This window comes from Ovis canadensis, chromosome 3 (genome assembly GCF_042477335.2).
Source record: "Ovis canadensis isolate MfBH-ARS-UI-01 breed Bighorn chromosome 3, ARS-UI_OviCan_v2, whole genome shotgun sequence".
NCBI classification, from domain to species: Eukaryota; Metazoa; Chordata; class Mammalia; order Artiodactyla; family Bovidae; genus Ovis; species Ovis canadensis.
The window spans coordinates 33,238,104-33,249,738 of record NC_091247.1 but is presented as its reverse complement, the minus strand read 5'-3'; the positions used below and the strand labels follow the sequence as shown (position 1 = coordinate 33,249,738).

At 39.2% G+C, this 11,635-nt stretch overlaps 1 long non-coding RNA gene across 1 annotated transcript; it reads right to left on the bottom strand.

The window, feature by feature from the left end:
• Window positions 1–326: 326 nt before the first annotated feature.
• On the bottom strand, window positions 327–11,633 carry LOC138436726 (uncharacterized). The gene is made up of 4 exons (XR_011255555.1): window positions 11,554–11,633; window positions 11,217–11,382; window positions 2,983–3,088; window positions 327–1,246 (listed from the first exon to the last, which is right to left on the bottom strand). It is a non-coding gene; the product is annotated as an uncharacterized lncRNA (long non-coding RNA).
• Between the last annotated feature and the right edge of the window lie 2 nt (window positions 11,634–11,635).

Genomic DNA, 11,635 nt, shown 5'->3' with positions numbered 1-11,635 from the left:
GCAGAGTTTTGAAAAAGGACTTGACAAAAAAGATCTCGTTGGTGAGATGAAATTATAGGAAATTTCAGGTGTGATTTCTTCCATTTCTGTGTGGCAAGGGAGGTTACATTCAAAGTTGCAATAGATGTGATAGCCTAGGCTGAAGAATTGTTCCCAGGTACCAGATGTGGGTGAATTAGCATTTCAAAACATCTTTGGAAGGTTACCAGAAAAAATCTTTTTTTTTTTTGTCTGAACACCCCAAAAGATGGAGCAAAATTTGAGTATATACTAAGATAAGCTGTGTTCCTGTATTTGGAATATAAGAAAGTGGTTTTACAAGAGACTGAACAAAGAAATTCACTTCCAGTTTATTAAGATCACAAGGGCAAAAACTGCAGTGTATTTTATTAGGCATACAAAAACACTCAAGGTTAAAATATTCAAAAGCAAAAAAAAAATACCCTACCTTATTTTAGAAAACCTTAGTCTTAAAACAAATATCAGAATATACATTTAGGTGCTCCTATGAATTCAAACAGTCACAAAAATAATTGAGCATGTTGCATTTTCCTCATCTATTTCTTCTCTTAAGATAGCTAGTCAACATTTTTGAGCATCTACCATGTATCAAAAACTGCCATTCATTTAATCTAGTCCTCAGAACAACGTGCACTATGCCAACTAGTTCTAGTTTAAATTCATGACCACACATCTCAAAAGGAGTCTCAATGCTGCCAAGCAACCCTACTACACTTCCCCAGTATGTTCCTTGCCCATTCTCCAAAACAAGGATTTCACACATTTTCTGCTCTCCTCAAATCTCCCACATCCTCTTCCGCCTCCTCAGTCCTGCCTACCTCTTCCACTTCTTCCCAGATCCCTCTCTGCCTCTCTCAATTCTTCATCTTTATATTCCACTGATGTACCAAATTCTTTCCTCTCCCTGGGAGCCTTTGAAATTCCCTTTCCCTCTCATTGGAATGCTCACACCCTCATCTTCATAAGACTGGTTCCTTCTGTTTTTCTAATCTGCTGTCTCAGTTCAGATGTCAAATTATCAGACAGTCTTTCCCTGTAAGCTAAAGATGCCCCCTCCCCCCACTCTCTTGCATGTTAACTTGTTTTATTGTCTCCCAGACATTTACCAACACCTGATACCATCTTGTCTGTTTTTTTCTCTCCATCTCCTCTTGAATAAAGCGTCATGACAGCAGGGCTTTACTTTTCTGGTGTACTTCTGTATTCTCAACATCCAAATCTGAGCCTGTCGCATAATAGAGTCGAAATGAATTTTCATTGAGTAAATGATCCCAATTTTTGATAGATGAGGAAACTGAAAATTAAGCAATCTAAATAAATGACTTAAGTTCACTCAGGTAGTAAATGACAAAGCTGGGACTTGAGCCTAAATTTTTCTAGATCTGGGCTCTATCCTATCTATGTAAAAAAATCTCTCTTGCTAGGATGAACATTTAAAAATGGATTTGACCTCCGAGGAGTACTTGTGAATGTGAACAGCATTTAAGACAACATAAGAATGAACAGTCAATTCCCCAGGCAGAAAACCAAGGAGATGCTGAGGACATCTGGCAGGACAAAACCCATGGTAACTAAGGAGCAGCACAGCCTAGCTATTCCCAGCTTGCTCCTGGCTGGCCTCCAATTCCTCCGTCTTCCTTCCTGCTTCCTGCATCTCTAAGTCTCTGACCACCTGCAGTTCAGTACAGTTCAGTGCAGGCTCCAGTTTTCCCTTCATGCCCATGAAGTAAGCTAGTTCATGCCTGTCAATAGCATCCCGATTCATGCTTTAGAGAAATTGGAATAGGATATTTTCCATGGGGGTCTATCAGCTAAATCTGTGTTTATATAAGAGCCTGATTATCAGGAAGTTGCCTTGGTGTGTGTGTGTGCGGAAAATGAAAACCTTGTGCTGACTCTTCATCGATCCTTAAATGGGCTTATAAACAAAAGGGGAGAGGAGAAAATGCAGAGAAAATGCGGAATCTTCTGGCTGTTGCCTTAATCAACGTTTAGGGAAAGCTTCATATACAGGCTAGAGTCCCTAGAAATGCTAGATTTATGGGTTTGTTCTCTGCATTTTCTTCAGAAACCAAGATCAAAATGGTTATAATATTATCAGTTAGTGAATGTTTATATACCTGCCATTCTTATATGCTCTTTATGTATAATTTATCTTTACAACAAACTGATAAAATAGATGCTAGCAATATTATACCCATTTTCCACATGAGAAAACTGAGGCCAAGTAGGATTTTTTTTTTTTTTTAATGTTAGTGTTAGTCGCTTGGTTATGTCCAACTCTTTGTGACCCCATGGACTATAGCCCACCTGGCTTCTCGTCCATGGAATTCTCCAGGGAAGAATATTGGAGTGGGCTGGCATTTCATTCTCCAGGGGATCTTCCTGACCCAGGGACTGAACCCAGGTCTCCTGAACTGCAGGCAGATTCTTTACCAAATGAGCCACCAGGGAAGACCTGGTGAAGCCCTGAAGTCACACACTTTTGATGAAATTAGAATTTCATTTATTTGATTTGACTCTGGAGTAGAGGTTCTTAATCATCCCACCACATGTTTTTGTGTTTGTTTGCTTCTTTGTTTACTACGGTTTCCTCTGGCAGTCTGTTGAAGCCTATGGACTCCTTCTCAGAATCTTTTTCAATGTGTACATAAAATACAGAGGATTACAAAAAATAAAAGACATTTACAATGAAACACATTGATCAGTTTATTAGAAAAGCAAATTAATGATATGGTGATATAGGTGCTTCATTGTTAATGCCTCAAATAACAATATCTAGTGGCAGATTGGAGAAGGAAATGGCAACCCACTCCAGTATTCTTGCCTAGAGAATCCCATGGACAGAGGAGCCTGGTGGGCTGCTGTCCCTGGGTCGCACAGAGTTGGACATGACTGAAGCAACTTAGCATGCATGCATGCATTGGAGAAGGAAATGGCAACCCACTCCAGTATTCTTGCCTGGAGAATCCGAAGGACAGGGGAGCCTGGTGGGCTGTCGTCTATGGGGTTGCACAGGGTTGGACAGGACTGAAGCGACTTAGCAGCAGCAGCAGCAGTGGCAGATCTAGGAATCCAGAAATTGTGAAGTTATAATAAATATAAAGCATTTCTATAACATAATATGAAAATATCTGAGATTTCTGTTCATAACAAAGTCATAGGTAACAAATCAGTTTAGTTAGTGAAAATAAAGAGGTAATTTCATCTAAGCTAATTGGCTCCCCTCTAGGCCCCTGGTTAGGAAACCTGATCTAGAACCTGAGGATGTAATGCCCTCTGGAAGACCAGTTATAAAGCCCTTCTAACTGATTTTCCTGTTTCTAATCTCAGTTACTATCCCTGCCCCATCTACTCTCTTCACTGGCTGTCACTCTAAGTCACAATCTAAAGGGCTCTTCCTTTTAGCCTTGCTGGACACCCTCCCCACCCCTAATCCCCACAGAATTTATCACCTTTTCGTCCATCTCACTTTAGGGTTTCGCATGTATGTTTATGACTGCATGTAGGGCATTGTATCATATTTAATTTGTTTATATATCTTTTTTAGTTTAACATTAGCTACTTGGGAGTAGGGGCTATGTCTTGCTCATTTACCTACTTTTTCATTTAATAAAATTATATTGAGCATCTCCTGTTACAAGGTGTTATTCTAGAGACTGAAAATATAATAATGAACATCATAGACATAGTCTTTATCCTCCATGTTTTGCCCTCTTGCACTCATTTCTGATCCTCAGTGTTTTGGCTCATTGTTGGAAGATACTAAATTAATCTGTTTAATTGAATTGTCTTGAGTATTTTCAAGATCATATTACTAGTTGGCAGAAATTGCTCCTAAGAGAAATATTTCTTGAGAAGTTCTTCATCTTCATATCCTCATATAAATTGCCAGGTATATAATAGACATTCAAAAGTCAATTCTTTCCTTGTCTTTTCCTCTTGCTAGTCACCAAGTAAGCCAAATCTTGTTGCATAGTAGAGAAATGGAAACAGGATATATATAAGTTTTGCAGGAGGGAAGAAGAGCTAAGAACATCTACTTATAACATGTGTGTGTTAGTCGCTCAGTCGTGTCGGACTCTGCAACCCCATGGACTGTAGCCCGCCGGGGTCCTCTGTCCATGGGATTTCACAGGCAAGAATATTGGAGTAGGTTGCCATTCCCTTCGCCAGGGGATCTTCCTAACCACGAGAATCAGGAAAATCTGGGTCTCCCACACTGCAGGCAGATTCTTTACTGTTTGAACTACCAGGGAAGCACTTGTAACATACAGTTCTCTCTATTAGGCCTGAATGAGTAAAAGATGTAAAGCGCTTGAATAGCACCTGTTACACTGTAAGCCAGAAACAATTACAAGATAATAGCTAAAATTTGTTGATGGCTTACAACATACCAGGTGCTATTTGAAGCCCTTTTTACATCTAATACTTCCTTCAGACCTAGAGAGAACTGAGGCTTAAAAAGTATAAGTGACTTGCCCAACTTCTGATAGGCAGAATGTACTTAGGTGGAGGAATTCCAGCCCAGTCAGTCTGAGTCTGGCACCTCTTTCTTTGTGTAGCCACTGCTGTTGAGCAATGTAGGGTCAGAGGCAAGGACTTTGAACAGGATCCACTAACACCCTGCATCCTGATCATGACCTAAGTCAAGGTAAGCATGTTTGAAATGACCAAGTGATCAAGGCTGAAGTCTATGGCTAGGGTAGAGCTAACAAGGGCTTCAGAAGACCTATGCTCTGGTGCATTCTTGCTACACTGTTTGTTCAATATTATCTTAAATTTTTTTTATTCATTTATTTTTGGCTTTGCTGGGTCTTCATTGCTGGGTGAGGGCTTTTCTCTAGTTGCGGCCAGTGGGGGCTACTTTTCACTGTGATATGCAGGCTTTTGACTGCAGTGGCTTCTCTTGTTGCAGCTTGTGGGCCCTAGAGTGTGCAGGCTTCAGTAGTTGTGGCACATGGGCTTAGTTGCTCATTAACACGTGGGATCTTCCCATTCCAGGGATTGAACCCGTGTCTCCTGCATTGGCAGGTGGATTCTTCATCACTGGGCCACCATGGAAATCCACTATTGTCTTTTTAAAACAACTGTTTCTCCCTGAAATTAATCTTGGTTCTACCACTTGTGAGGCTACAGGAAAAATTTTCTTAAAAAGGAAATATCCTTGGATTACCATTAGACAGAACTGAATAATTCTACCAAGCTGGGGCATTTTTCTACAGTTCAGTTCAGTTCAGTTCAGTTCAGTCACTCAGTCATGTCTGACTCTTTGTGACTCCATGAACTGTGGCACGCCAGGCCTCTGTGCCCATCACCAACTCCCGGAGTCCACCCAAACCCATGTCCATTGTGTTGGTGATGCTATCCAACCATCTCATCCTCTGTCGTCCCCATCTCCTCCTGCCCCCAGTCCCTCCCGGCATTAGGGTCTTTTCCAATCAGTCAGTTCTCTGCATCCGGTGGCCAAAGTATTGGAGTTTCAGTTTCAACATCAGTCCCTCCAATGAACACCCAGGACTGATCTCTTTAGGATGGACTGGTTGGATCTCCTTGCAGTCCAAGGGACTCTCAAGAGTCTTCTCGAACACCACACTTCAAAAGCATCAATTCTTCGGCACTCAGCTTTCTTTATAGTCCAACTCTCACATCCATACATGACTACTGGAAAAACCATAGCCTTGACTAGATGGACCTTTGTTGGCAAAGTAATGTCTCTGCTTTCTAATATGTTGTCTAGGTTGGTCATAACTTTTCTTCGAAGGAGTAAGCGTCTTTTAATTTCATGACTGCAGTCACCATCTGCAGTGATTTTGGAGCCCAGAAAAATAAAGTCTGACACTGTTTGCACCGTTTCCCCATCTATTTCCCATGAAGTGATGGGACCGGATGCCATGATCTTCATTTTCTGAATGTTGAGCTTTAAGTCAACTTTTTCACTCTCCTCTTTCACTTTCATCAAGAGGCTCTTTAGGTCTTCACTTTCTGCCATAAGGGTGGTGTCATCTGCATATCTGAGGTTATTGATATTTCTCCCAGCAATCTTGATTCCTGCTTGTGCTTCCTCCAGCCCAGCGTTTCTCATGATGTACTCTGCATAGAAGTTAAATAAGCAGGGTGACAATATACAGCCCTTTATGGTGCACTCCTTTTCCTATTTGGAACCAGTCTGTTGTTCCATGTCCAGTTCTAACTGTTGCTTCCTGACCTATATACGGGTTTCTCAAGAAGCAGGTCAGGTGATCCGGTATTCCCATCTCTTCCAGAATTTTTCACAGTTTATTGTGATCCACACAGTCAAAGGCTTTGGCATAGTCAATAAAGCAGAAATAGATGTTTTTTCTGGAACTCTCTTGCTTTTTCCATGATCCAGTGGATATTGGCAATTTGATCTCTGGTTCCTCTGCCTTTTCTAAAACCAGCTTGAACATCTGGAAGTTCATGATTCACGTATTGCTTAAGCCTGGCTTAGAGAAATGTGAGCATTACTTTACTAGCGTGTGAGATGAGTGCAATTGTGTGGTAATTTCTACAGTTAATTATAATGAATTCTGATTAGCATGTGCATTATTTACCTAATCTAGACTTAAACTGAAATATAAAACAAGGTACAAAGAACATCTAATTGTCTTTTTAACATATGAACAAAAGTAATTTTAAAAATATTTTTTCTTTCTCCAACCAAAAGATATAGTTGCTAAATAGACAATAAGACCCAATTATATGCTGTTACAAGAGATTCACTTCAGATTTAGAGGCATGCACAGACTGAAAGTGAAGGGATGGAAGAAGATATTCCATGCAAATGAAAGTCAAAAACAGCAGAGGCTATGCTTATATCACACAAAACAGACTTTTTTCCTTTTCTTTTTTACCTGTTTCCCCCCATTTTTATTGAGAAATAGTTGGCATACATCATTGTATAGGTTTAAGGCATACAGCATGACTGTTTGAACTATATATATTGTGAAATGATTACTGCAATGGATTAACAGCATCTCATATAGATAAAATGAAAATAAAATTTTTTCCTTGTGATGAGATTTATCTGACTTTTTTCACTGATTTTAAGACTTACCTATGTTGTTGGATGTATTAATATTTTATTCATTTTGCTTGCTAAGTAGTATTCCATTGCATGCATATACCAGACTTTGTTCATCTGTTCACCAGCTGATGGACAATGGTTTTTCACATTACCCCTTTACAGTCATACCTATTTCCCTCCCTCCACTATCTCCAAACTCTCACAACCAATAATTTATCCTCTACCTCTATAATCTTGATATTTACACACAAAATAGACATTAAACCAAAAACTATAGCAAGATACAAAGAAGGTCACTATATAATGATAAAAGGATTGATTTATCAAGAGTATAATATTTGTAACTATTTGCATACTCAACACAGGAGCACCTAAATATATAAAGCAAATATTAACAAATTTTAAGGGAGAAATATACAGCATTACAATAATAGTGGAAGACTAAAAAATCCGATTTTCAACAATGGATAGGTCATCCAGAAAGAAAAGTCAATAAAGAAACTTTGGACTTAATGCCATGTTAGACTAGATGGACTTATCAGACATTTACTGAACATTCCTTCTAACAGCAGCAGGATATACATTCTTCTCATGTGTACCTGGAACATTCTCCAGGATAGATTATATGTTTGGCCACAAGAAGAAATCTTGGTACATTCAAGAAAATTCTATCATGAAAATTTCAAGAAAATTCATGAAATTCTATCAAGCATCTTTTCCAACCATAATGATATGAAACTAGAAATCAATTAAAGGAAGAAAACTGAAAAATTCACAACTATGCTGAGACTAAACAACATCCTCTTGAACAAACAATGTGTCAAATAAATCAAAAGGGAAATTAAAAAAAAATCTTGAGACAAGTGAAAATGGAAATACAACATAATAAAACTTCTGGGATGCAGCAAAAGCAGTTTCAAGAGGGAAGGTTACAGAAATAAACTCTTACATTAAGGAAAAAAGAAAGCTCTCAGAATTCCCTGGCAGTCCAGTGGTTAGGACTTGGAATTCTCATTGCTGGGGACTCTAGGTTCAATTCCTATTTGGGGAACTAAAATTTCATAAGCTGTATGCATGGCAAAAAAAGAAAAGAAAAAAGAAAGCTCTCAAATAGACAACCTAACTTTACACCTCAAGGAACTAGAAAAGGAAGAACTAAGCTCAAAGTTAGTAGAAAGAAGAATGAAATAGAGACAGCAAACAGTAGAAAAGATCAATGAAACTAAGAACAGTTTTTTAAGAAGATAAACAAAATACACAAACCTTTAGCTAGACTAACCAAGAAAAAAGAAAGAGGACTCAAAGAAAATTATAAATGAAAGAGGAGACATTACAACTGATACTACAGAAATATAACGAATCATAAGAGACAGCTATGAACAATTAATCAATCCTGAGTATCATTGGAAGGACTGATGCTGAAGCTAAGCTCCAATACTTTGGCCACTTGGTGCCAAGAGCCGCCTCATTAGAAAAGACCCTGATGCTGGGGAAGACTGAAGGCAGGAGGAGAAGGGATGACAGAGGACAAGATGGTTGGATGGCAACACCTACTCAATGGACATGAGTTTGAGCAAGCTCCTTTAGATGGTGAAGGACAGGCAAGCCTGGTGTGCTGCAGTCCACGGGGATGCAAAGAGTCAGACACTACTGAGTGACTGAACAACATTAATAATTATATGCCAACATTTTGGACATCCTAGAAGAAATGACTAAATTCCTAGAAACAGATAGCCTACCAAGACTGAATCATGAAGAGATAGAAATCTGAATAGACTTACCACTAGTAAGGAGATTGAATCAGTAGTCAAAAACCTCCCAACAAAGAAATGTCCAGGACCAGATGCCTTCATGGTGAATTCTACCAAACATTTAAGGAAGAATTAATATCAAGCCTTCTCAAGCTTTTACAGCAAATGGAAGAGGAGGGAACTCTTCCAAAATCATTGTGTGAGGCCAACCTAAACCAGACAAGGATACTACAACAAAAGAAAATTAGAGACCAGTATCTCTGAGGAAGACCCATGCAAAAATCCTCAACAACATGTTAGTAAACTAATTCCATGGTATATTAAAAGGATCATATACCATGATCAAGTGGGACTTATTCTAGGGATGCAAGGGTAGTTCAATATCCACAAATCAATGTGATACAACACATTAAAAAAACTAAGGATAAAAACATATGATCATTTCAATAGGTACAGAAAAACTACTGGACAAAATTCAACATCCTTTTTAAGATAAAAACAGTCAATAAATTGGTATAGAGGGAATGTACCCCAACATAATAAAGGCCATATTTGATAAGCGCACAGCTATCATTCTCAATGGAGGAAAGCTGAATGCTTTTCTTCTAAGAATAGGAACAAGACAAGGATGCCACTTTTATTCAACATGGTATTGAAGTCCTAGACAGAGAAATTAGGAAGAAAAAGACATGAAGACATCCAAATTGGAAAGCAGAGACAAAACAGTCACTATTTGCAGATAACAGGATTTTATATATATTAATTGAAAACCCTGAAGACTCCACCAAAAACTATTAAAACAAATAAACAAATTCAGTAAAGTTGCAGGGTACAAAATCAATACAAACATCTGTTGCATTGATTTTTTTTTTTTTTTTGCCACACCATGTGGCTTTGTGGGATATTAGCTCCCCAACCAGGGATCAAACCCAGGTCCATGGCAGTGAAAGCCCACATCCCAACCATAGGACCACCAGGGAATCCCCCTGTTGTATTTTAATACACTAACAACAAACTATCAGAAAGAGAAATTAAGAAAACAATCCCATTGGCAATAGCATCAAAAAGAATGAAATACTTAGGAATAAATTTAACCAAGGAGGTAAAAGATCTATACTCTGAAACTGTAAGACATTGATGAAAGTGAAGAAAACACAAATAAAAGGAGATATTCTACGCTTACGTTTGGAAGGATTAATGTTGTTAAAATGTCCATATTGCACATAGTGATCTAAAAAGTCTATGTAATCTGTATCAAAATTTCAATGGCGTTTTTCACAGAAATAGAAAAAAAAATCTTAAAATTTGAGCTAGATGGCAAATCCGTCAACAGCTGGGAATGGAGAGAGGCTTCTTGAACTGACCTAGGCTTTAGAGTGACATGGTACATACCTAGAGTGTTACAGAGAGTGTTATGAGTTATTAAAGGAATTTGTGAAAATATATTCGTTACCAGTTGCTGCTATGAGGTTGTTTGCTCAATGACTTAAGTAGAAAAATAAGGAAATATCTAGATGGCCTCTCACGCTCCCTATTAATACTTTGTCTGCTAGTGTGTAACAGACTCCTTTTATTTATTTTGGCTGTACCTCCCACCAACCGGGATCTTAATTCCCTGAGCAGGGATCAAACTCACGATCCCTGCATTGGGAGCACTAAGTCTTTACCACTGTGTTACCTGGTAAATCCCCTGATTCCTTTTAAAAACTGAGGAAAGGTTATAAATCCTTTTCTCAGAAAATGCACAGCAAATACACACAAAATATTTCATAATTTTAGGGGGCCATATACTTCCGAAACCTATCCTGGACTCCAAGATAAGGACTGTCTTTTCTCCCAAGAGTCAGCCCAACTCTCAGTCCTATTTTATTTTTAAAAAATATTTATGTAGCTGCATTACATCTTTAGTTGTGGCATGTGGGATCTAGTTCCCAATCAAGAATCGAACCCTGGTCTGCTGCATTGGGAGTGCAGAGTCTTAGCCAGTGGACCACCAGCGAAGTCCCTCAGTCCTATTTTAGCATGAGCGACTGAACTGAACTGAACTGAAGTTTAGTAGATCAGAAGCAGGTTCTGGAAGCAGGTGGGTTTGGGAGATTACTAGGCATTACTACACATTCTATTTACTTTGCAAAGTATAAAGACATGAACAATGCGACGGAAGATGCCACATTCTGGATCTTAGAGGAGGTCGTTATGGTCACTACAAATAATGGTTTCTGACCACAGATCCAGCTGAATCATTCAGCAAATATTTACTGGGCGCCTGATATGTACAGGCACTGAGCCAGGCAATGAGCTCACCAAGATAAAAAAGACATCATTTGTGTCCTTGATGAGACATTCACATGTAAAAGCATGAATGTAGTTATTGGTGGCCTGAAAATAAAGGTTACCTAAGTCTGAGAGGCATTTTGAGGTGACGGAAAGGACTCTGAGCTTGTGACTTGATTTTTGGCTTCACCACATTCTAGTGTGGCATCACTCAATCTCAGATTGCTTCATCTATCAAGTGCGGCAAATAAGTAGGTGAGAACTGTGGCAAATCTTCAAAAAGATAACCTTTAAAAAAATTAACATGGACAAACAGAAAAGGCAAGTTACAGGCTTATTGAAAATGACAGTTGAGAGAGTCGCCCCCAGAGGGAAGAGCCTAACTCTTCCCTAGCTCTACGGACACCGCCGCGCCCCGCACGCGGTCAGAAACCGCCCAATAAACCTTCCGGGACGGACCCAGTTCCGCTTCCGCAGGCAGGTTTTCGCTGTTGGCGTGAGCGAAGGACGCCAGACGCAACGTAGCGTCGGACCTCCCCAT